This window comes from Sus scrofa, chromosome 4 (assembly GCF_054392235.1).
Source record: "Sus scrofa isolate SSC_HxYL_T2T_F1_AM1 chromosome 4, Sscrofa_HxYL_maternal_Yorkshire_Landrace_v2.0, whole genome shotgun sequence".
Taxonomy (NCBI): domain Eukaryota; kingdom Metazoa; phylum Chordata; class Mammalia; order Artiodactyla; family Suidae; genus Sus; species Sus scrofa.
Genome location: NC_139386.1, coordinates 107,066,073 through 107,091,263, shown reverse-complemented (window position 1 = coordinate 107,091,263; position 25,191 = coordinate 107,066,073). Strand labels below are relative to the sequence as shown.

Sequence of the window (25,191 nt, the reverse complement as noted above, 5' to 3'; positions counted from 1 at the left end):
GAATGAGGGCTCATCAGTCCTTGCACCTTGGGGCAAGAATGGAGAGCCTGTTGGACCTCTGAAATGGCACATTTCCCTCCTGACCACTGAGGGGCTGTGGGAAGCTAGTTCTTGCTATTACAGTTGGATGTGCTCTAGTGCTGGAGGTAACAGCTGTGCCCAGTGGCCTGAAGGTACCTTGGGACTCTTTGGAAGAGAGCAAAAAAGGCCATTTTTGGAGCTCGCTCAAATTGGGCTCCAGCCTGGAGAAGAGGAAGCGATTGGCACAGCAAATGCAGAAAGAATAATGGAAAAGCCACTGGATGAGTATAATTCAGCAAGGCTTGGTCTCCAGGGCATTCCAGGAGCCTGCATCCCAGGCTTGAGGGTCCCAAGCAGCACTCCAAAAACACTGGGATGGGGCACTGAGCCCTTCGGGCCATTGAGTTGCCAGGCAAAAGGAGGAGTGGCAAGGCCAAGGGCTTTGCACCTCAGTCACCGCTCAGGGTTGCTTCTAGGCCGACCTCACCGAAAGTGACCAGGCATTCAACACTCCCAGGCTTCAGCAAAGGAGCTGGAGAAACGGCAGGCCAGGAACACAGTTAGCTTCCCCTGTGGCTTAAACCTCTCTTTTGGCTTGCGATTACTGCCCTTGGCTGGAGCCTGCCAGGACCAGCCCAGATAGACTAGCAATGGGGCGGCCTCTGTTCTTTCCCAGCATTTTCCTCCTCCCCCTCGCCTGCATGTCCCATCTCCCTGGTAGACTCTTGCTTTCTCTTCTCTCACAGACCTGGTTTGTTTGCGAAATTGATGCAGCACAGGCCATGCACCCTTCCTGAGGTCATAAAACGTTCTCAAAAAGAGAACGTTTTAGTTACCCAGCACCTAGATGCATGTCCAGAAGGCCTGCACGATGTAAGTGTCCATACACACATGTCCAAGAGTCAAACAGAAAAATGGGCAGTGCCTTCAACATCCTGCATCTGCACCAACCCCAAAGCATACACTATGCACAGAGTTCTCAGAGGCGCTCCTACAACCTTCCTTCGGGTTGCACCTAGGTTGCCCCCCCCCATACACATATATCCCAGAATTGTGGGTGAGGCCATTAAAATTAAACAGATGGCAATGAAACCAGACGGGTTTGGAAACGTGAAAATAGGAGTTTTCTTCTAGGTAAATGGGAGGGGTGGAAAATTTTTCTTTCTGTGACTATAGGAGTCAATTTAAGTTTTTCCCAGGATGATGCACGTGGTGTGTGACCCTGTGTTGACAGGAAAGAGGGCTGGAGAAAAAGATTAAGCAGGATGGTTTAATGTGCGTGACTTGGGTGTATACGCTATGCAACTGGGGAGAAGAAAAAGAGGATTGGGGATTACATGTGATTATCAAGGAGAATGGTCTGCATTCTCCTTCTACTCATCACCTCAATGGGCTTCAAAATTTCCTCTCATTACCTCAGTTTCTCTCTCCTTTAACCTTCAGGAATGAGATGGAGTCCCCAGTGCATGAGGATAATTCCTGAGACAATCCCTAGGTTTCCCTGCCTAGGCTCCACCCTTCAGCCCTGGGTGGAATCTACAGGTGGGGAGTCCAATTCAAGTCCATTTCAGGCCCTACCCTACCCCACCCCCTGCAGGGCCCCCAAAAGGATGAGAAGGTTGTTAAGCAGGGAAGATGTCAGAAGGGATGGAGGAGGGGGAAGAAGAACTCACTGGCCACCTCACCTATGGGAAGTGGATGTCCAGGAGGAAAGCCAACAGTGACTGCTCACCTAAAACTGTGTCCACATATTTTGACTTTTCAAAGGAACAGCAGAGCGCTGCAAGATAGGGACAAGAATCCTAGAAATGGGGCCTCTGCATCCTCCACGGGTCTGTCCTTTCTTTCTGAATCTCCAAACCTAATACCCCTAGATACCACTGCGAATGCCTCCATATCTACGTGATCCACCAGAGGCTGTGATTTTGCATTTTTAAGTAATCGGAAACAAATTTAAAGATTGGTGGCCAGCAGGACACGTGAGGCTGCCCTTAAATGCGTTGTCAGGACATCCTACAGAGGTGAGAAAATTACCATGAATTCGGCCTGTCTAGGCAGGTATGAAAGAGTAGGCTGCAGCTATAAGGTGGGAGGAAACCATCAGGTCTCCAGGGCAGGTGCAGCCCAGCGGCCAATTCCCATCCAGCTCTAAACTATGGGACCTTTGGTAAAGCAACGGATGGCTGGTGCCTCCGTTTCCCTGTTTAAATCCCTTACAACTGAGCCAATCAGCCAATCGGGCAAGATAATCAGTGGGAGACTGGACAGACCTGAGGTTTTATTATGGTTGTGAGAGAACTTTCTGGGAATGTGAGGCCAGTGTACCCACTTTTCACTTCTTTTCCCAAACTGGCGCCCCGTTATGGGGTGGCACGACTGGCCTGGAGCCCTCGCGTGGGCGTGGGCTGGGAATTGGTTTCTGGAATCGCCGGCCCAGTGCCAGCCCCGCGAGACTGCGCGGGCCCACTCCTGCCTACCGCATCTCCCTCCCGTCGCCCGCTTCGGGCCAGGTTGCCGGGAGCTGTGGGACCGTCGTGGGTCTTTGACTGCTCAACCACCCCCTCACACTTTTTAAAAATAAAAGTCCGTGGGGGCGACGGGGTCTTTAATGATGTTTTTTTGTTTTCGCGAAATAAAATCTTTTGTTTTCATTTTAAACCAGCAGCGTGCCCACCTCTCGGTCCTTCCAGATGTTTGCAATAAAATCGCAGGTTTTGCCTTTGGGACTGGAAATAAAATTTACCCTGTAATTATTCTCTTAGCTCGCCCTTCATAAATTTATCTGCTTTCTATCGGCGTTGGGGTAGGAGGCGAGCGTAAAGGGAGAAAGCCCCGATTTTATATTTGGGACTATAAAAAAGCGCCACCCGGTTTCCTTGCCTTCGGCGGCCGCGGTGTAGCCGGGAGAGCCTGGCCCGGCGGGCGGCAACATTGCGCTATTGTTCGCCGGCTTCGGTCTGCGCCGGAGCTGGGCCCCTCCACCCTCCACAAAGGGGGCCTTGTGCGGCTGGGCCGAGCGGCCGCGCCCAAGAGGCGAGGAAATCCTGTTCCCCCAGGCCCAGCTCCTCTCTCCTGGGCGCCCCGTGCGAGCCGCAGCCGGCCCTTCGCCTTCGCTGTGCGCCCGCCGCGCGGGGCGCCAGCTCGGGCCCCGCCGGGCTCCGCAAGAAGCGAAAGCGCAAGCCAGCGCGGAGCCCCCGCAGTGCGAGGGAGGAGTCAGCCTCCGGAGAGCGCCGCGCAGGGAAGGCGGGCCTGCGGCTCGAGGCGAGGGGGCTTCCTGGAAGGCCCTCCAGCCCCTGGCTTGGGTTGGTCTGGAAGGTAACATTTCGCACCCCCTGGAGCTCAGGTTTGCTTGACAACCCTAAGCGACCCACACCAAAACGGGCTTTTGAGGCTACCAGTGAAATTTCGTGCCCCCCGAAATAAAGGCAGGCACATCGGTAACGACTACAGGCTTCGGGAGGAAGCTTCTAAGTACAAGGTCCGTGCACCGTTTTGTGTGACTACACAAAGCCATGGCTATAGCTCTTCCGCAGCACACACGTGCATGGACACCCGGCGCAGGGCTACATCCTCGTAGCCACAGGCCCTTCTAGAATCGAACACGCCCGCCCGTAGGAACAATACGTGCTTGGGGACACCGCGTCAGTCACTCACAGGCATCTTAGCCGCACACTCATCTGGCCCCAAGGCCGCAGAAATCTACAAGCCTTTGGCGGTTTGGCAGTTCTCCCCATAGCAGTTCCTCACTCCGCAGCTCCCTCAGGCTCTGCCTCCTCTCCTGAAGCTTTGTCCAGGTGGCTGTTCCCAGGCCTCTTCTTTTTCATCTGCAGAGAAACACCTTCCAGGTCAAGGTGTCTCAGGCAAGGGAGAAGGGAAACATGAGGAAGACCAGCCTGGAGGCCTCACCCCTGGAGCGCACCACACAATGCCTGGGTGAGACCAGGGCACTCCAAACTGGGAGCCCTAGCAGGGACTGGGAGACCAGGCAGCCACAAACGGTGGGACCAAGCAGGAGCAACAGGGTTCTGTCTGATACGGTTTTAGTCGCGGGTAGCCCCTTCCACCCGCCAGCTGCCGGCCTTGGGCCAGAAAGCCAAGCCCTGGGGCCAGATACTTCCTAGGTAGCGGATTCCTCTGAGTCTTTTCTGACTCGCAGACTCCCAGGTCGCCCAGGTGTGCCCCCTAATGTGACGCCCTCTCCCCTTCCTCTTGTGTTTGCAGGTGCTTGGCTAAGCAAGGTTAAGCCTTCTCTTTGCTTTTTCCACCGAGAGAAAGGATTATCTGAATAATAATCACTTTTGTGGGAGTGAAAAGGGAAGAAGCATCAGGCCCCAGAGTCTAACACAGCCTGCAGGGGCCCTGGGATCTAAAGAGGTTACCTAGGGAGTTCCTGAGGGGGAGCTGAGGCTGGCGGAGAGGGGTGCCTAGAGCCCTGAAGTGGGGCTGCCAGGAAGACCAGAAGCTGAAAGCAAATGATTTGAGGCGTTAGGCCTTGATGTGATGGCTTTTTTTTTTTTTTTTTGCCAGAAGTGTTTGGATTTCACATTTTACTAATAAAAATCGGCCACCCAGGAGCAAAATGTCCTCGATAGAACTACGTGAGCCAGCCAAGCCCTGAGCCGTCACCACACAAACGCAGACAAGTGGATTGTTTGGCCTCCCTACAGATCAATCTCTCCCGCTCCACAAGTAGAGCACGGATTGTCCATCATACCAGGAGAGTGGAAAACAGCTCTCTGACCTTGAAGCTAGAGGAGGGGCTGGGGAATTAGATCCTCGGTGTGTGGAGGTCGGAGGAGCTGGGGTGGTCACGCGTTCCTGCCTCTGTCCTCACCCTGGGGAAGGAGGAGCCAGCAAAAGGCATGAGCTAGGTCTAGGGAGGCTCTTTTAGTTTTGGTCCATAATTCAGAGGCCACCTCTTTGACGCTTCTTGGACAAAACCAAACCAAAGGGGGAAGAAAATCTGGAATTCTTGGGAGGTGTGGTTGGTAACACCAAAACTGAGCATGGGTAGGGAGATTACCGATGCAGGTAAAACACTATTGGTGTTTTTTAAATACATTTAAAATTGTTTTTATATATTTAATTTTTTTAATATATGAAAACACTTCTTTGACATGCATATATTATATATCATATTATACATATGGTATATGTTATATGTCTCATGTTATCTATATTATGTACCACATAAGACCATATAAATATATACATATATATACATAACATTGTTTTGTAACTAAACAAATTACATGCTTTTTAAAAATAACTCAAACTGCTTTTCGGAACAAAGACACACATTGGGTTTCCCGTGGAGAGTCATACACACTGCCAGGGTTCCGGGGCCTGAGAAAAGGTGGGCGAGGGGGCAATCCCACTGCTGGTCACATTCAAACAGCGGCAGGAGGCACTGCACTCTGCCCACAGCCACCTACCCAGAAAGCCAGAGGTGAGGAAAGCTGTCTATCCCTGGTCAGGAAAAATATACACACTCTTTCCAAGGATCTTATAGGACAGTCAACAAATTCAGGTTAAGCAAAGGCATTCCCCAGACAGAACAAACCCGAATCCACATTCTTCTAATCCTCCGTGGTGTCTGCAGCCCCAGGGGCTCAGGAGGTTTGAGGTCTCTAAGGGGTCAAGGCCAGCAGCAGTAGGGTGGGCTGGAAATGCACCACTGACACCTGCCCCGGTATTGCTCTCCTTGGCTGTCCTCACTGGAAGTGAGAACTTTTGACCCAGCTCAGAATAACAGCAGAAGGCAATACCATCTAGGGGCCCCTGCTTCCAGGAAAGGCAGAGAGAAAAGATAAGTAGTATTGACCTCCGCCACCTTCCTCTCGTGCCATATCTCGTTCTGTACCACCTCTCTGGTCTGCACCACTTATGAACAGCTAATATTTATTGAGTCTTTTACTCCGTGCCAGGCCCTCTGCTAATTGCTTTACACACACGGACTCATTCTACCCATTTCAAGTTCTATGAACCAAGGCTTGTGTTACCAGCCCCATTTTACAGATGAGAAAATTGAGGTGGGACGGGGTTATGTAACTTGGCCAGGATTTAACAGCTTCTAATGCAGGTTTTCTAGCTCTAGAGCTAGAATTCTTAATCTCTATGCCCCTAAACCTCTCTGGGTGCAACACACATACATACAACTTGCACACCTGGATTTTCTCTGCTTGCAGGTGACTGGGGGAGAGGTTGGGGAGGGTTCAAGAAAGGGACTTTGATAGAATTGTCTTCTAGTGGCCAAAAATAAGTATACTCTCATTTAAAACACAATTAGGAGGCCTTCGCAGCTAGAGCACAGTATCCTTTCTTTCGAGTGAGGCGATCAAAGGGCAGGGTTCCCACTGGGTTTTTTCCTCAAAGCCAGAAGTGCCTGGGTGCTGAGCAGAACAGATGTCATGGCAGGAGTCACACCAGTTGTTTCCAGAAGGAAACCTGAGGGCTGGTGTCCCTAGCGGGGCTCAGTCAACCCTGATCAAGCCGTCAAGCTCTGGTTAGGTTCTGGTGGCTCCAAAGTACCCACCTCAAGCTGGCCTTAGCAGCAGACTTGTCAGTCTGGGCTGCTTCGCTGAAGCCGAGGCTGTCGGGGCTCTGACCATTGTTTGGTTCGCCATCCAAACCAGTCCCTCCTTAAAGACTTTCAGCCTCTCCCCCGGCCTCCCGCGTAATCTCTAGGCTGCCATCCTCCACACACATCTGGGCTGGTCCCTGAGTGATGAGAGGCAACTTTGGAGCCCTCAACTCAGTTTGAAGCACCCGTCCTCCACTAGTGGAATCTGTCCACACCATCGTGGATGGGAGCCAGGGCCATGCAGATTGTCTCTGCGCTCAGATTGGGGGCTTCTCTGAGTACAGACTGTTAATCCTGCGGTGTGGCAGCCATCTGGAGAAGTCCAAGGTCACTAGAGAAATACTACTCCTTACAGTGGTCCCTCAAATGCTGCCAAACTGTTTCCTTCCCTCCCCGCTGGCCCTCATTCACACGTTCACAGGGCTTAACTCTGAGGTCATCAAAGTCCTCCCTATATTGTAATTGTCGTTTCTCCTGCTCAGATCCCAGTGGAATGTAAATAAGGAACAGGTCTTGGGGCTTGAGCACTGGTATCAGTCGTTTATTCCTCAGAATTAACGGAGGCCTTGGAAATCAGATTTGTCGCCAGAGAAGAGACAGGGCTGGGAAACTCGAAGTCTTTGGGGCCGGCGTAAGGCAGAGCGCTGGAGTTCCCAAGAAAAACCTTGGCTCTGGCTCGGGAGAAAAAGCGTCTGGCTGCATGTGGCAAGCAAGGTCTCAGGCGCCCTGGAAGGGCTACCCGGCCTGGGCAAGAGGACGCAGACGCCCCTGCCTCTCAGAGGGCGCACCGCTGAGCGTGCCGGGGTGCCCCAAAGTCGTGGCTCAAATTGAGCTGGGTCCGGTTTGTCAGCACCTGGTGACTTTGGCCACCTCCCTTCTCCCAAGCTGCAGGCCTGGGTCTTCCCTCCCACCCGCAGGGAAGGCTGATGGGGGAACCGGAGCATAGGTGCAGAGGAGGCTTTGGGGAGAAGAGTCCGAGGATGGCCCCAGCTGGCCATTTCCTGCGGGATCCAGAAAGAGGGAAGTGGGTGAAACGCTAGAAGACCTTCCCTCCTCCTTTCCCCCTTTTCCCGAGATTTCGGTTTCTTGGTGGAATGTTGGCGGCCTCTTTTCTTGGGCTCTTTTTTTCTCTCCCTCTGATGGCAAATCCAGCCTCGCTGGCGAACTTGCTCTGCGCAAACACCGCCTTCAAAAGCCTGTCCAGGCGATGGAGTGTTGGGTGGGTTTCCTTGGTGTGGGTGTTATCCAAGGCTTGAGCTCCCCCTGCTCCTTAACCTCCCTCCTGCCCTTGCTGCTAATCTTTACCCACCCACCAGCGAGTTTCCCTCGGTGCCAGAGAAGCATTTTTCCACCCAGCCAATTGGCCTGGCGGCTCTCCTACCTGCCTAGGAAAACTGCTAGCCTTCTTTCCATGGATTTTTCCTGAATTTTTACATTGTAACTGGAAGTGGAGCTGACACATGCCGTATCTTGCAGGGAAGACTGTGGGGCAAAACATGAGTGAGTGGGAATGTTGGTCATTCACCTGCAAGAAGGAGCCAGCGAGTCCCTCTCCAGAGCCTTGGGCCCCAGGACTCCCCTGAGCCCTCCTGCTAGTCAGCTTCAGTTTTGCTCCCGGTTTCCCACACGCCCCCTGCAGGCTCTATCTGGAGGTAGCAGTGTGTGTGGACAAGCCCGCTGGTGGCCTCCTTGGAGCCTGAGAAACATGATTAGGGTTTTTAAGATGGAGAGAGGCTGGAAAAAGCAAAAGCCAGAGGAATCTGAGAGGGAAAGGACAGATAAAAAGGAAAGGCAAAACTTAAAGAAGAAAGAAAGGAAAAATATCAAAAATAACAAAAGGAAAGAAAAAGAAAACAAAGGGGAAGAAAAATAGAAGGAAAGAGGTCAGGATTGCTTCAACTCCCAAAAACCTAGCCCCAGTAGCAGGATCCTGCCCCCTGCCCCATCTGCGGAAGGTAGGATGTGAGGTGAGCCAGGGTAGAGAATTGGGGGTGGGGGGAGGTTGGAAAATGAGTCTTTACAGCAAGCTCATCATGTGCAGCAGAACCCTGGCCGCCTAGGTTTTGAAGCCCTCAGTAAGCCTTCTTACTTGAAGCAGCCTGCTGACTGACAGGCCTGGATGGGTGACACCCCCACGCACCTCTTCCTCAAGCACTGGACAGAGAGTCTCTGGGTGTCAGAGAGAGGAAAGAGAAGAGAGTCCAGTTAGAGTAGACAGAGTTATGGAGAGATAGAGCTGAGGGGCTGAGGACCCCAGGGAATCAGAGAGCCCAAGTGGAGGCCAGAACAGTGGGCGTTTGGCGGGCAGGCCTAGGCAGAGGAGGGAGGGCGCCCTCTCTGCGTGCGAGGGTGGGAGGAGTTGGGGAAAGATGATGGCATTTGACTGGTGCTTTCCTTAGTTTTAATATTCTCCCTAATCTTAATCCAATTTGAAGTTAGTAGGCAAAACGCTGAGAAAGGATTCCTGTTGGTTATATTTCAGCAAATCCCACTGATGATGAGAAGGGGCTGGTATTGGCCCTCCGCCTCAGGAGTCTGCAGCTGCCCCAACTCCTTTCCTGGGGAAGAAGAGGGTGAAGGGCACCTAGTTCTCTTGGAAGGCAGGGGGTACTTGTTCTCTCTGAGCTCCTCCTTCCCTCCCTTGCAATTCAAATCGCCTAACTAGGCGCCTCGACACCTTAGCTTTTCCTACTGCAAACCTCCCCCCACCTACCAGCTCTCCCCCACCCACCAGCTCGCCCAGCAGCTCTGGGTCGGAGACAAATACAGCCCAGCTTCCTGCCCGGATCGAATCACCAGGACCGGTCCGCCGGGGGAGGGGAAGAAGAAACTCTGGCGGAGAGGAATGCGCTGCAAACCAGGGCAAACAGATGTGTCTAGCGCCTCGGGCCCAGCCCTGGCCCAGCCCAGAGAGCCTCGCCTCAGCCCTGTGCCCGCGGAATTACATTATTTTCTCCCAGTCCAATCATCTTTTTACAGAAAAAAAAATTTTTAAAGAAATATAAATTGCCGCTTTACAAGATCAAAGCGCCGCTTTCTGGTGCATCTGGCCGAGCGGGGAGTTGGGGGAGGGAGCGGGGGAGAGTGGCGCAGTCACAGTTACCCAACTTCAAAGTGTTCTCAACAGTGAATTTTGACCAGCGTATTTTAAATTCCCTTCCCCTCCAGCTTCGCGGGGGTGCGCAGCGGGGAAGCGCGTAGCTGCGCTGGTCCTGGGCGCCGAGAGAAACCTTGTCTTGACCAACTCCACACCCGCCTAGAATCAGAGCCCCGAGACTCCTGCCCAGACACCAACCGCTGAACGCGAGTAGGGGCGTGGCGAGGGCGGCTAATCACCTACAGGACGTCGGGTTGTCAAATATCCGAATAAACCATGGACAATACTTGTCCCTGCTCAAGTAGCTGCCAGAGGCTCCTAGTCAGCTTCTGCGCCGCCAGAAGGACTGGAGTGAACTTGGTTAGGATTCGGATTATTCGGGATACCCGGGTCAATCCCAGGCTCTTCAGGCAAAGAGCAGCGAGGGTCTTGACTGTGGATATTTCCATGTAACGGGCCAACTGGGCGACTATGCAGGCCTGGTCGATTAATCTGGAGCTCCCGTGGGCCCCCAAGCGCTTTTCTTAAGCGAAGCGCAGGGCTAGTACCCGCCACACCGCGAACTAGGAAGTGTGGCCCGGGTGCCCGGGTGGAAGGCGCTCGGGGTGCTCCGCGGGTTCCCAGGGCTTGGGAGCTCGCGGCCAAAGAAACTGAATCCGGGTTGGGCTGAGTCCTGGAGAGGGGTCGCCCGTCTCTCCGCTTTCGCTGTATACTGAGGAGACAGGCGGCGGAGGGATTTTCCTCTCCCGTGTGCGGCACCTACCAGCAAGAGACGCAGGGGGACCGCCACGTAACCACTGGGCTCCCCGCGCCCTTTGGGGTGGGTCCTGGGTGGAAGCCGGAAGACTCGGCTTCTCCCAAACCCGGGAGGTCTTTCCTTTCCTGGAAAGACCGAGAGTGCAATATCACCTCGATTGCACTTGACTTGAGTTGTCCCCGAATGGCCATTTCTGACGTTTGAAATTTCAAAGTTTCCTGCCAGAGGAGGAAGAGTTAAAACAGCCCAGCCTGCTCTCTCCAGCTCTGGGTTCCCTGTCTCCCCGGCCACCCGCGGGACAGCATCTTGGAAAAAAACTGTCACGGGGTGGGGAGTGAGGGGCAACATGAAGTCCTCATTTCTAGATAAGAAAATCAAGATCCTTAATACTTCATTGACTTGTCCTCGGTTCCTGAGTGGCAGTTAGGACTTTTTCCCCAGCATCTAAAAATTCGTGTTCATCCCGCTCTCTGGGCGCGATTCCACCCGCCTCGCACTCCCTTCTCCCGCCACTCGCCACTCGAGGTCGAGTCATCGCCCTGCAGCGGGAGCAGCTCTGCACCGGCCAGTACGCACCGACCGGACGCCCACTGCGCATCTCACCTCAGCCAGGCAGGTGCAGAGGTGGCGGCGCTGTAGCCATGGGTCTTCTGGCCAAAGGGCAGGAGTCCTCTGGCCGCCTCCTTCTGCTGCCCAGTGGCTGAGGGGGGCAGAGAAGGCAAGAACAGGGCTGGGCTCCGCCCCCCCCCCAACACAACGTCCAGGAAACAGGGAACTTTCCATTGTCTGAGGAGCTTCACTAAACAACTTGTCCCTATAGTTATGGGACTGCGAGATTAGAAGAGCGGCCAGGGCAGGCCCCAGAGGAGCCCAGTGCCCCGCGTCTGCCTGCTGGGGTGTGTGACAGGAGCCCTCCACCATCGGGCACTGGGAGGAAGGAAGCTGCAGAGAGGAAGCTCAGCACCTGGCCTTGAAGCCCCAGGAGGACCTGGCATCCAGGCCTGCCCCACTGGGTTCCTGGTGGGCTAGGGCCAGAGTCAAGCAGCTACTGGCTTCTGGGAGAGCGACAGCGGTTGCTGCTTGCCAGACCCAGTGCCTGACAGTCAGGGTGAGGCTTCCTGGAATTTGAATCTGTAACTTGAATCTGTAACGACCCCTGCCCTGGAGGATGTTGGGTAGGGAAGCTTCCTCCTCCTGCCTGCAGGGAAGTTACACTCACCCCCAGAGACTTACTCTCCTATCTCTGCAAATGTCTTGCGACTGTCCTACTCTTCCTCAGTGAGCACTAACCTTAACCTCACCCCGCCTTTGAAGGTAGGTTCCCAAGAGGCCCAGGGACTCTGAACTTGAATCCTCACTTCTCGCCACACTGGGTAAAAACCTGTCAGCCTTCCCTCAGGTAACAGCCCAGTGTGGGCGCACACCTGATTCACCGGGCCCACGAACAAGTCAAGTCGTGAGCTAACTGTGCACAAGTCTCTTGATTAGCAAGTCCACATTGCCCGTTTGTAAAATTAGGGCCATTGGGGCAGCCTAAAAGAGCTTTATGGTTCCCAAGAGGCGTCAACTGTGACTTCCATTCCAGGCACATCCGCACACACCTGACACGTGTGCACGTCTACGTGGGAATCTCACCACCTGAACCCCTTGAACACCAGTGCACAGACCCACACTGTCTTTCTGTCCCTCTAGCTACTTTTCGTGCTTGCTGGGCTGCTTTCTGCTGGGTGATTAACGACCCCAGATAGTGTAAGGAATTTGGCGTCTCAAGCTCAGCATTTTCAATTCCTTAATTTGTCCCTAGGTGACTGTTAGCGATCGCGGCTGTAGATCACATGGGGGCGGGTCAGGTAGAGTGAGCAGCTGATTCAACACTATTGAGTTGGGGTTTGGTTTCGTTTTTTAAAGGCGGTTCAGAAAGCAGCCCCTGGAGAACTTCAAGAAGGTGGCAGGCGGCAGGCTGCGGAGGTCCCTGACTAGCCTTTGGGTTGTCACCACTTTCATTCTTTATAAACTGTAAAGTGCTAGCAAATCGCAAACACCCCTGGACCTTAGTCTCTGATGTGGGTGGGGCGGACAGGTGAGGAAGCAGAAGATGACTGGTGTCCTGCTCCCACTCCGAGGCCTCGCTGGGAGCACAGTGCTCTGGGTCAGGTCTGTTCCCGGAACTTTTTCACCATGACGCTGCTCCAGATAGAATCCCAGTTTGACATTTTTCTAGCTGTTCAGATTAGAGACCAGTTAGACTCCCCTCCACTTCGACAGCCCCCTCTTCCGCTACCTCATGAGGTCCTGATCACTGTTCATCTCATTGAAAGAGGGGATACTGCCCCACCCGAGGGACGTGGGGTGGGGTCCAAAACATCCCAGGATGTCCCTAAAAAGCTGCCACAGTGTCCTGGGCAGCATGGTTTTAGAGGAGCTTTTAAGATACTTCCCTGCCCTTCCCTCTCTCCTTCCAGAAGAAGCCCGCACCTGCCCTGGGGGCAGAGTCTTCAGAGACAGCCCCCTTCAAAGGACCTCCTGGACTCCCACGTGCTCAGAGGAGTTCCAGTGGAGAGGTGGGAGATGAGGAAGGGGACAGGGGACAAGTGAACAAGAAGACCCTGTCCCTGCCTTCCTGGGTCTTTCAGGCTGGGGCAGATGGCTGCTGCTCAGAGGGGGCAGAAATTAGCTCCTTTCCTCCCCTGAGGTGATGAAGGCACTGGTTGGCTGCCCCTTTTAGACTGCATCACTTTGAGAGGGGCTGGGGGCGGTGGGAAGAAGAGGGTACCAGCATCCTCTAGGTGGTGGTAGGCTGGCAGGGCACAGAAGATCCTCCAGTTCCCTCAGAGGGATGACAACTCCTGAGGGCAAGACTGCAACCCACCAGGCTGTTTTCTCTGAGGCACCAGGCTTGTGATATCTGAAGTCACACACCATTGTGATTAACTGCATGTTTCGGGAAAAACAAACCTAGCACATTAGACTAGCCTCAGCCAGACTGGAAACACTGGCTTTTTTCTACCCTTCCTGCAACTGACAACCCTCTCCCAAATGAAGACCCCCACGCTTTCCTGAGAACTTCAGCCAGTCTCCGAAAGTGCTGACTGCGGCCAGGTGGGTTAACAGGGACCACCTGTCTGTCTGCAGGCCTGTGACACTCAAGCACTAGAGCACCTAGAGAGGGCAGGGAGGGATGTGGGAACGTGCAGAGCGAAATCAGCCGAAGGACCTTCACAGAAACACGAGTGTGACCTGTGAGGGAAGTAAGGACACGACCAAAGTAAGGCATTTGCTTTTACTGGCTGACTGACAGACAGGCTTTGGTGGGGATACAATTTACCAACTGGTTGCAGAGACCTGCGCTTCAGGGACATGGGGGAGGGGGCAGCTCAGGAGAGCTGGAAGGGAAAAGAGATGCAAAAAACACCTCCCCTATATTCTGGGCGCACAATTCTTTGTCACATATACATTATATGCACATATACAAGCTTATTTAGTTTTTTTTTTAAACTTAACTTGAAAAGAATAAATACATAGACAGTCATTCATTCTCTCAACAGAAAATTCACGAAATATCTACCAAGTGCAGGGCATTTTACTATACTCTCCTTTAGAAAAATGTGTGTGCATGTGTGTAAGTACAAATTCACTCAGCAAATTCCGATCTGGTTTCATGGAAGGTTTGTGAGACTTTCAACTCTGAGCAATCAGAGTGATGGGGCTCAGACTTCAGGATACACACACTTTGGGTCAATGCCAGAGGTGGTAATAATTCTGCTGGCACCCTAGGAGTTCACACTTTTCCTCCTGTGCAGGTGTGGAAGTGGGGTGGCTCCAACTTCCAGTCCTACTACCTTTGGGGGAAATGCAGAAAAGCAGAGTGTGCTAGAGCCCTTTTAAATAATGCTTTCCATTCCTAAAGCCTGGTCTCCTTCCAGGAGCGATCTAAGGAGCTTGGGATTTACAAACCCTGCAACCATAGAGATTCTTTTCAATACATATATTAGAAAGAAGGAAAGATTGATTTAGGTCATTTTCCACGGATGCATACTTCACTAGCATGCCCTCATGCCCCCAAACATGGACACACGAATACACATTACTATACAAATTCCTTTACACAGCCTGTAGTCATACCTACAAAAAAAGCAGAATGGGGGAAGGGTGTCTTCAGTTTTCCTTATTTCCCCAATTCTGAAACTCTACAAGTAGGCTGAAAATATCACTTAGCTTTTTAACAGCAATTTTCATAAGCCCTTTTCAACTTATCTACTTAATCAATGCGTGACCAGCCCAGCAAACACTAACCTGGAAGTGTAGCAACAAATGAGCCAGTAGTCTGTGGCTTCATGGCATAGTCGGTGAAAATCAGATTTACACGCCCTAGTATCAATGCTGAGACCCTCTGAGACCTACCCGAGCTGGTGAATCAGGCTCAGCAGCCTTGCGTGTACATATACAGCCTTGCATAAACAAGCATATTCCTGGGCTGTGACTTTGAATTCTATGATGACCCAAGCCAAGCAGACCGATACCAGTATAGGGATTCTGTCTACAGGTGTCTCTTTTTTTGGTCCAGTTCGGGGGAGAGTGTGACAAAGTGGGTGGAGAGGAAGATAAGATGACCCGAAATAGACAAGCTGACCACAAGATACAGTAGAAAATAATGCTGCTGGAGGGACTGGGGCAAAGGCGGGGGTGGGAACTGAACGCCAAAACTCGTCCAGATGCTGTTGTGTTCGAGCACAGCACACGCTGCACCAACGGCCGAGGCGGGTATAATTCTCCTAACGCGAAGGCAGTGAGTAGGTACTGCGAACCGAAGCCTCTTCCTTTTACAGATTCAGAGTACAGTGTAAACCGCACACGACCTCTCTAAACGTCCATTCACCTTGGCTATGTCTAGTGAAGGAGACAACGGAGAAAATCATCCAGCCCCAGCAAGCTGAAAACATTTTCACTTTCACCCTAAACAAGTGAAGTAAACGGCTTTTCCATTTCTGAACATCGCTCTTATCGTACCATCTCGATTTTGGAAATGTAGCCTCGGAATTAAACGCGCACAATAATTTCCACTGCACCTGTACAGGTGACGCACGCTCACGCCCCTGCGACGTCGGATCGTTAAAAGACGGAGCTGGGCAGCTACCACCCAGAATGAGCCCCGGCCGCGAGCTTCCCTCCCTGTACCGGGGGCAGTGGCAGTGGTGCGGACGGGTGGGAGAGGCAGCGGGGCTGCCTGCGGGCCCGGGCCGCCCACCGGCGCGGGAGCCAGGCGGGACGAGTCCAGCCCTGACCGCTCGGCGCAGGAAACGGGCGGTGCTCAACGCACCCTTCACAGCTCTGCGCTTTCTCCCCTTCGCGGGGCAAAGTGGAGGCGTATTCGACACTGGCGTGTCTGCGATTCAGACACAGACCAGGCTGCTGCGCCTCCTTTGTTGCAGGCGGGGAAGCCGCCCTGCGGGGCTCGGGGGAAAAGGGGGAAAGGGGGGAGAGGGGAGCGGCGGAGCCGAGCTCCAGGCCAGAATCCTAGGCCAGTCCTCTAGGAAGCCCAGCTCTGCGTCCCACTCCGCCTCTCGGTCCCGCGGGCTACTTGTACCTGACGCTCCCCGGGATTTCACATGCGCACGGACTTGAAGCAGCCTTGGATTCGGGCGCCCTGTGACCCCTCGCGAGGTTTCCGAGCGCCCCTACCCCGCCCCGCCCCACCGCGTACACCCCCGCCCCCCGCAACGTGAGCGGGTCGCAAGGGCGTTACGGCAGCCCGCGAGGGGGCAAAAAGCAGCCCCCCTCCGCCTTATTTCTAGGGGCTAGAGATGGAGAGGGGCTGGAGCGCCTCATCCACCGTAACCCAGGGATTGCCCTCTTCTCCGTTTTCAGGGAAAAAAAAAAAAAAAAAAAAAAAAGCCGTTTGAACATCTTTTTCTTTTTTTCCAGATTTTGAAAAGCCCCAGCCTCTTTTTCTTTTCCCAGCAAGGTCCTGCCCCGAAGGGTACAACTTCCGGAGAAGTGGGTCCCCGCTGTGAATTCCGTAGAGCCGGCGGGCCGAGCCCAGGGACTCCGATCGGCCAGTTGACGCCGCGTGGCCTGGAGTCGGGCCTGGGCCCGAGGGGGCCTCCGGAGCAGACTCGTGGTGAAGGCCGAGGTCAAGGGCTCAAGGAGCCCATTTGCTCAGAGTTCTCGGCCTGACATTTTCTCCCCCGGGAAAGGTCCCCTCCTCCTGCCCGCGGAGGCTGCCCCCTTCTTCTGCACAGTGGGCCGTAGAGCGAGGACGTAAAGCCTCAAGGAAGTCCTCGCTCATAAACCCCGAATCCCCGCCTCGGTTTTGTGGAGCGAGGTCTGGTTTTGTTTCGGCCTCGGTGTTCTGGGCTTTTACTTTACACTTTCGCGGCTCGCCCGGCCGACTGCACGAGCACTCCGCCGGCTCTCGGGCCGCCCCAGCCCCTGCACGCAGAGCAACGACCCCCCAGACTTAGTGTGCCCGCCCACGGCCCGAGGGAGGCCGTCCTCGGCTTCCCTTTCCTGGGGTTGATCCTCTGGCACAGAAAGGCCTTAGGGCCTCTTAATGCTAAGACATTAACCGCCTTGCGTTGCACACGGCACGAAGGTTTCAGACAGTCTCGTGCCCCAGCTGCGAAGGGTGCGGCCGGTGACCCCGGATCTCGGCCCGCCGCCCGCGGCCCCCTGGCCGGAGGGGGGCGGCCTGGGCTGTCCCTGCGTCCCGGGGGCCTTCTGAGCAGGCCTGGGTTCCGGCAGGGAAACGCCTCCGGAGCGAACCGAGGGGCGCACTCACTTGTGAACGAGAACTTATGACTTTTGTGGACGCAGCCAGACTTCAGGGCAGCCTGGGGGCCGGGGCTGGCTTTTCGACGATTGGGGTCGGCGGGCGCGGCGCAGTGTCCACGCCCTGCTCCTCCTGTTACGAACAAGTCCCCGAGCGGTCGTGGGCGGGACCGGGGGTCTCGGAACCGGAGGGGCTGGCTGGGTTGGGCAGAGGAGCGTGTGCGGGGCTCAGGGGTGGGGTGAGAGGTCTCGGGAAATGCCCCGACCCTGATTCCGAGGAATCCCAGGTCCCCCGTCCTCGCCATCCCGCTGAGGTCGTTAGCATCCCAGGACCCAGTGTCTGCGGCCTCTTTCTGCCGACTCAGCTTCCAGGAACCAAAAGAGAACTGTTGTGACTTCGCGACCTCCAGCACACTCTGGTGGAATCACCTCCTTTGAGGAAGGTGGTAATACTCAGTTCCTAAGCCGTCCCCCCTCCTTTCTCACCTCTCCACCTCGGGTAAAGCAACTGAGCACATCTAGGAAAAAAAGTAGTAATATCCGTACCAGAGTGAGGCAGAAGAAATATAACAGTCACAAGACTGCCCCCAGGTGATGGTTTTCGGCAACAACATCTCTGGGCGACTTGAGGTCGCTTTCTCTCTCTGCTGAACTAATGTCATCTGTGGTAGAAAAGTTATTGAAACCAAACGTTTACGTTAATCCCTCAAGAAAAGGAGAAATGGCCCAGAGAAACCTCTTTCCCGCAGACGCTGAGAAATTGTTCAATTTGTCTTTCTAGCCTCACTACCATAACGTTTGATAACTGCACTTTCAAAATCTAACTCTCCTCTCCCCAAGGTGCAGACCCGCTGTTCCCACCCTTTCCCTTTTCTTCCCCCCAAGCCTTCTTCGCTGTTTCCTCCTTCTGAAACAATAGCACGGACTGCTGGAGTCAGTCTGATGATATAATCCTTAAGGCATTCACGGGCAGACCAAGGGCCAAGCTATCAAAGAGTTTAGCTTCTTCCTTTTTTTTTTTTTTTTTTAAGCTGTTTACTATTCAGGAAATTTGGTAATTATTTTTTTTTCCATGTAGTGGTATTACCCTCTTCCTTTTGATATTAGATCCTCTATGGGCCCCTAGCTTCATGCTGTAGAGACAGAAGAAAGACGAAGAGGCTGAATTCTGCATCAGAATGTAATTTTCCTTTATGTCATCATTGCTGCTAAAGACAAGCTGAGGGCTTCCAAAAGAACAGGAACCCCCAGAACAGTCAGAGAGTCCTCATGTTTCTAGGGGCAGAAGAGAATGCCAATTTCATTTATTCTCTTATACCACAAACTTGGGAGTTGTTTGTACCTCATTCCACCAAAATACTTTCAGTACTTTTATAGTATTTTATAGTAGGCTTAAAAAGGCAACTTGGGAGGGGAAAGGGAAGATTAAATAAATTTTTAAAAATCCTTTGTTTAGAATGCATCACAATCATGATTTTTTTCAGGAGGAGTTATTGATAGATATTATTATCCTTAATACCCTGTTTACCAAGGTTTTCCCTGCCCCAGCATAGTACCATCCTCATAACAAGTGTCAATATTTGTTGAATGAACGGGCAAATTGAGAAGCATAATGCAAAGGAACACAAAAGGGATTGGATATTTAACTTCATTCAATTAAAAAACCCTTCTTCCATTGACACATTTCCTGAGTGAAAGTGTCACACAAAGGAAAACTATTTTCGGTAGATTGTGAGGGACTGAGGGTGTGTAATGGTTTCATTTCACGGACTAAAGTGTAACATCCTGAGATGAGAAACTCAGCATTAACACTTTCATTATATACAATGTCTTTCATATTGCTGGGCACATGATCAGTCATCTTAAAGTATGGTGAAGGGGATGCCTCAAGGTAAAGAACGTTAAGAGAAGTTGAACATGAGGGCATCCCTTTGGGCAGTGCCAGGTGTCCTGGCAGAGGGGCAATACTGGTCAGACTTCTGCTTCACATTTATAGTCTCCTGCCCAGATTCTCTCCAGAGCCAATATCTTCTCCTCTGGTACCTTCCCACATTAGGCTGTGAAAGCATAGAGAAGGGGGTCTTTTGACCTGAGGATGACTCTTCCATATTACCTCCCACCTCACCCTCACCCCCAGCACCCATTGCTTTATGAGCTTCTCTGTTGGAAACGCAGTGAGTTCGTGTGGGTACTAGCCAGAGCACCGCAAAGTTTCCGTCCACCTGGGCACCACTTTGGCCTATTCCAAGCACGTCAGTGACAGCAGCGTTTCCCATCAATGCATGCTATCTGGCCAAGGGGAACCAGGAACGGGCCATCCTTAATATATTCTCAGAGGCAGTTTTGTTTCTGGAAAAGGTGTACCAATTAATTGGATTCTCCCGTAGGAGCCAAGGCATCACATACGTTTATCTGCCTGTGTCAGACTATAATAAAAGTGGCATAAAATCAACTTTTGAGATTTCTGGGTGTGTGCTTCGTTTTTGCTTTCGGGGGCCATACCTGCGTCATATGGAAGTTCCTAGGCTAGGGGTTGAATCAGAACTGCAGCTGCGGCCCACACCACAGCACTATAACTCGGGATTCGAGCCAGCCTACACCATAGCTCACGGTGATGCCAGAGTCCTAACCCACTGAGCAAGGCCAGGGATCAAACCTAAATCCTGAATCCTCATGGATACTAGTCAGGTTCTTAACCTGCCGAGCCACAGCAGAGGGGGAGGACACGGACTCCTAGAAGATTTGTTTTTTACCTCCTTTTATACTTTTCATTTAAAATTTCCCCATGGCAAGCAGAGGCACTCAAGATCAAGTCGTTCATCGTTCCTTATGGTTTTCCAAATAGAAGGGCTTTCTGCCTTCCTGAGGAGCCATCTCATTATCATCCTAAACCTAGACTTAAAGCACAATACGCAAACATTTAAAATGCTGGCTTTCCGGAGTTCCTGTCATGGCGCAGTGGTTAACGAATCCAAGTGGGAACCATGAGGTTGCGGGTTTGGTCCCTGCCCTTGCTCAGTAGGTTGACGATCCAGCGTTGCCATGAGCTGTGGTGTAGGTCGCAGACGCGGATCGGATCCAGCGTTGCTGTGGCTCTGGCATAGGCCGATTTGACCCCTGGCCTGGGAACCTCCATATGCCGTGGGAGCGGCCCAAGAAATGGCAAAAAGACCAAAATAAATAAATAAATAAATAAAAATAAAAATAAAATAAAATGCTGGCTTTCCTAACAAGGAATAGTCCATCCTTTGATTCCTTATTATGTTTCTGCTTTAGCATGTTCAAAAGTCTCAAATATTTGAAGTGAAGGTCAGCTAAATTAGAAAGCAAATTGTGTTGAATTTGACCCTAAATCTACCAAATCAGAAGTATTTTCTATCTCAGCCACACCTATTGCCTGTTATTGCGTAACGGCAAATAGCAGCTGTCTATCACTAAGGCAGGGCTTTTTCCTTTGATCCGTTAAAAAAAATTTTTTTTTTTTTTGTCTTTTTGCCATTTTTCTTGGGCCGCTCTCGCGGCATATGGAGGTTCCCAGGCTAGGGGTCGAATCAGAGCTGTAGCCACCAGCCTACACCAGAGCCACAGCAACGCTGGATCCGAGCCGCGTCTGCAACCTACACCACAGCTCACGGCAACGCCGGATCGTTAACCCACTGAGCAAGGGCAGGGACCAAACCCGCAACCTCATGGTTCCTAGTCGGGTTCGTTAACCAACTGCGCCACGACGGGAACTCCTGATCCGTTAAAAAATTTTTTAACGGGTTAAAGGACCGAAAGCTGACTAGAAAGCAATGGGGCTGGGTTTTTGTTTTGTTTGTTTTTGTTTTAAGTACTAGAATTTATTTGTTCAAATTGGAGTTGTCCTTCCAAGAAGTAACCCTGGGATTCTTTACCTTATTCAAATGATTGCTCAAAACATTTTTGACTTGCCTCTCTTGGAAATGTCTTTAGGGCTAGCTTACCAGGCACAGGAAAGACAGCATCGTCATTTACTCCAATACTATTTTTCTCCTTGGTGGCTAATATGAGTACTCTCCTGGGAATCAAAGCTGCGCATACTGAGAAAATAGTTAAAAGCTAGAAGTGTCAGGTGCAAAGCAGCATCTTTGCCTAGAGAGAGTGTGTCATTTCAATGGTATCCCTGTGACAGACACACAGCAAAGTGGTTCCATAAAGCAACTGTGAGCTAGTCCTAATTACATCCAGTAGCTACAGACTTCTAGAACAAAGCATTTCCAAGAAATCAGAGCAGATTCCTAGTGGGGGTGGGGGTGCCTGCCTAGAGAATCTGAGAGATTCTAAAAGGTCCCTTTTGTCTGAGAGAGAGCTTGTTCCCGGACAGCATCCTCGTTTGGAAATTTCTGAGATATCCTAAGAAGGTCTCAGAGGAATTGGGCTAAATTAACCATCAGGCCCTTCACCTTCCTAACCCCTCTAGATAAAAACAAAACAAGAAAAACAAATCATTTAGACTAGGAAGCACACTAGTAGGGCCCAACAGTGGAATTACAAAAGTTTGCTGATGGCTTAAATGATGACGGATCATCATAGGTCAAGAAATAACTGCCCAGTGGCTCACCACATGTTTCTGAATGTGCCCAACATAACCTTCCAAAGCGAAGACCAAGGAAAACCTTTGTGCTCACTGTCCAGCCAAGGCCTGCAACCTAGGAGGTGCTGGAGTTATAGGCAATCTTGTGTTGCAGCCTATAAGCAATACCGGCAGCTGGAGGCAGAGGGATGTCCCCTTTGCTCCTCATTGATACTTCCGGTCATTATCTCTCTCCCCTAAAAGCACCTGGTTTTGTTCCCAAGAGCACGCCCTCATTTGTTGAAGATTAATTCTTGGCTTACACTCACTATCTCCAATGCTACCCTGGGTATAGTCTTTGAGGTTGCACAGTGAAGTGCATGATCTTTGCAGTATTGCAATTTCTTTGACTTTCTCTTCTCCAGAGATAATATTTTCCTCCCTATATCAATGATCATTTTTTAGGCCATACCCAACCTTTATCAAGAATTACATGCCCATAATCTGGAATTCTAGCTCAGACCAACATCTCCTGTCTTTCTAGCTCACTCCTCATTTCTTTGACATCCTGGGACCTTCGATCCATTGATCTTGCCATCTTTTCACTGTCTCCACATCCCCCATACCCTCACTTTCCCCTTTGCCCCATCTGGGCCCCAGGCCTAATTGTTATACATACTCAGGTCCTTTGCCACTTGCCCTTTTGTTGCAATTACCTAGCAAAAAGCCCAGTTCTGGGGTAATTTCAATTTTTCCTACACTTTGCCTACACCCACACAGCGGAATGTGGCTGGAGCAAAACAATCAACTGTATTGGCTGCTCTCATAAATTCACGTTCCGTAGTCTCAGGAGAGCCCTTAAATGCAGCCTGGCAATTCTATTACATTTCTCTGATCCATTCCCTTTCCTTTCCCCCTGTGACTCTTTCACACCTCCCCCTCCTCTCGCCTCACACCTCCAACATGCCCTCCCTCATCCTAATTTTCTGCTGCAGACCAGAAAATTGAAGACACGAGGAGACCTTCTACTTGCTTTTCTACAACCTGTAAAAATCCACCCGCATCTGCGTCCATATATTCCTTCTCTTCTGTACTCTCCCATCTAATTACAACCTGTTCACATGTGCTCTGGATCCTGTCCCTTTTCACTCAAGGACATCATTTTCGTATTTTTTCTCTCTCACTCCTGTATTATCAAACTTTCCATCTTTGCTGGATCATTCTCATTAGCATACACATGCAAATACTGCCCCCCCCATTAAAAAGGAATAAGACCCTCTCCTGAATTCCTATCACCGTCATATTGTCCCATTTCTCTTTTCCCATTACAGCATCCCTGCTTGCAAGGGTTGTCAAAATCACTGTCTCTCATTTCTCTTCTGACGTCCTCTTAAGCCTGTTCAACTTTTGACCTCACCAGTCACCCAGACTGCTTAGATCAAGGTCACTAATGACCCACACATAGCTAAATTCAAGGGTCTTTGTCCAGTCCTCACCTTATCTGACACATATTAGTCCTCTTCCAGAAAACAGCTTTATCACTTGTCTTCCAAGACGACATACTCTCCTAGTTTTCCTTTTATCGTGTTGGTCTGTCTTAGTCCCACTGCTGCTTATTTTCTCATTTCCTTCTACCTTGAAACAGGGTCAGTCCTTTGACCTCTTCTTTTCTCTGTCCATACTCACTCATTTAGAGATTTCATCACGACTCTTGGCTTTAAATGCTGTCTCTATATTGATGATTCCCAGATTAATATCTCCTGCCCGGACCTCTCTCTGACCTCTAGTTTTAAATACCTACCTACCCACTAAACATCTCCACGTGTCTAAAACCAAATTCCTGATCTTTCCGAATTTGTTCTTCCTACAGTCTTTCTCATCTCAATAAACTGTGACTCCATCTTTCTAACGTCGCACATCAAAAATCTTTTTTTTTTTTAAGGCCACGCCCGTGGCATATTGGAGGTTCCCAGGCTAGGAGTCTAATCAGAGCTACGCTGCCAGCCTACACCATAGCTCACAGCAACGCCAGATCCTTAACCCACTGAGCAAGGCCAGGGATCGAACCCACAACCTCATGATTCCTAGTCAGATTCGTTTCTGCTGCGCCACAATGGGAACTCCTCACATCAAAAATCTTGAAGTTGGAGTTCTCTTGTGGCACAGTGGGTTAAGGATCCAACATTGTCACTGCAGTGGCTTGGATTGCTATGAGGCATAGTTTCAATCCCCATCCCAGGAACTTCCACATACTGTGGGTGAGGCCCCCTCAACCCCCCAAATTTTGAAGTTATCACTGATATTTTTTTTTCTCTTAAGTATCATAGAGGCCCCCTCAACCCCCCAAATTTTGAAGTTATCACTGATATTTTTTTTTTCTCTTAAGTATCATAGCCAATCTATCAGCAAATCCTGTTAGGTCTGTTTTCAGAAATGTTTTGTAAATTTGGCCAAGTCTTACAACTTCCATCACTATTACCCTACTCCAGGCCTTCCCTCTTATATAAATGATTCAAATACCCCCCTAAGCGCTCTTAGCACTTCCATCTCTCACCCCTATAGTCTATTTCCTAACATAATAGCCAGCATGAACCTTAATTTATTCCCAATTTCACTGGACCCTAAAGTAAAAGACAGATCCTTACAATGGCCTGTGAGGCCTTGACCACGCTCCAGTTCTGGACTCATCTGCCCCTCTCCCTCTCACTCACTCCACTCTAGCCACACTGGCTGCCTTGCTCTTCTTTAACAAGTCAAGCAGGCTCTTGCATCAAGGCCTTTGGGTTTGATGTTCCCTCCGTCTGGATTCATCTTCTCTAGATGTTATGTCACTGTCTTCCTCCCTTCATTCACTTTTCTGCTTAAATTTAACTCTATCAAAACCATCCTTCATAACCTACTTAAAACAATTGTGGTGTTCCCACTGTGGCACAGTGGGTTAAGGATTCAGTGTTACCACAACTATGGCGTAGGTTGCAGCTGCAGCTTGGATTCGATCACTGGGTTGGGAACGTCTCTATGCCACAGACGCCACCAAAAAAAGAAACACAAGAAAACAAATCCACAAAAAAACCAAATTCTCAGTATTAGTTTGCTAGGGCTGCCATAATGAGACACTACAGGCTGTTAAACAACAGAAATTAATTTGTTCATAGCATAGAGGCTAGAAGTCCAAGATCAAAGTGTTGGCAGATCTTGGCCTGCAGATGGCCACCTTTCCTCCGTGTCCTCACATGGTCTTTTTCCCTGTGCATGTCCTTCTATGTAAGATGTCAGTCAGAATGCATTAGGAGCCACTTAACTGTCACATTTTAACTTAATTACCTCTTCAAAGTCCCATCTCCCAATAAAATCACTTTCCCAAGTGCTAGAGGTTAGGGCTTCAACCTATGGATTTCAGAGATGGGGGAAGAGACACAATTCAATCCGTA

The 25,191-nt window shown here is 51.1% G+C and overlaps 1 protein-coding gene across 3 annotated transcripts in view; it reads right to left on the bottom strand.

Annotated features, from left to right (window-relative positions):
• Nucleotides 1–16,135, bottom strand: part of TBX15 (T-box transcription factor 15) — a 130,855-nt gene extending 114,720 nt beyond the window's left edge. For 2 of the 3 annotated variants that reach the window (XM_085023437.1, XM_085023436.1), the window contains exon 1: nt 16,043–16,135. The gene's annotated coding sequence lies outside the window, so the exon portion shown is untranslated. Of the gene's footprint in view, nt 1–3,675; nt 3,846–16,042 lie in introns of all 3 variants that reach the window. The other variant, XM_085023438.1, reaches the window with a different exon arrangement.
• Between the last annotated feature and the right edge of the window lie 9,056 nt (nt 16,136–25,191).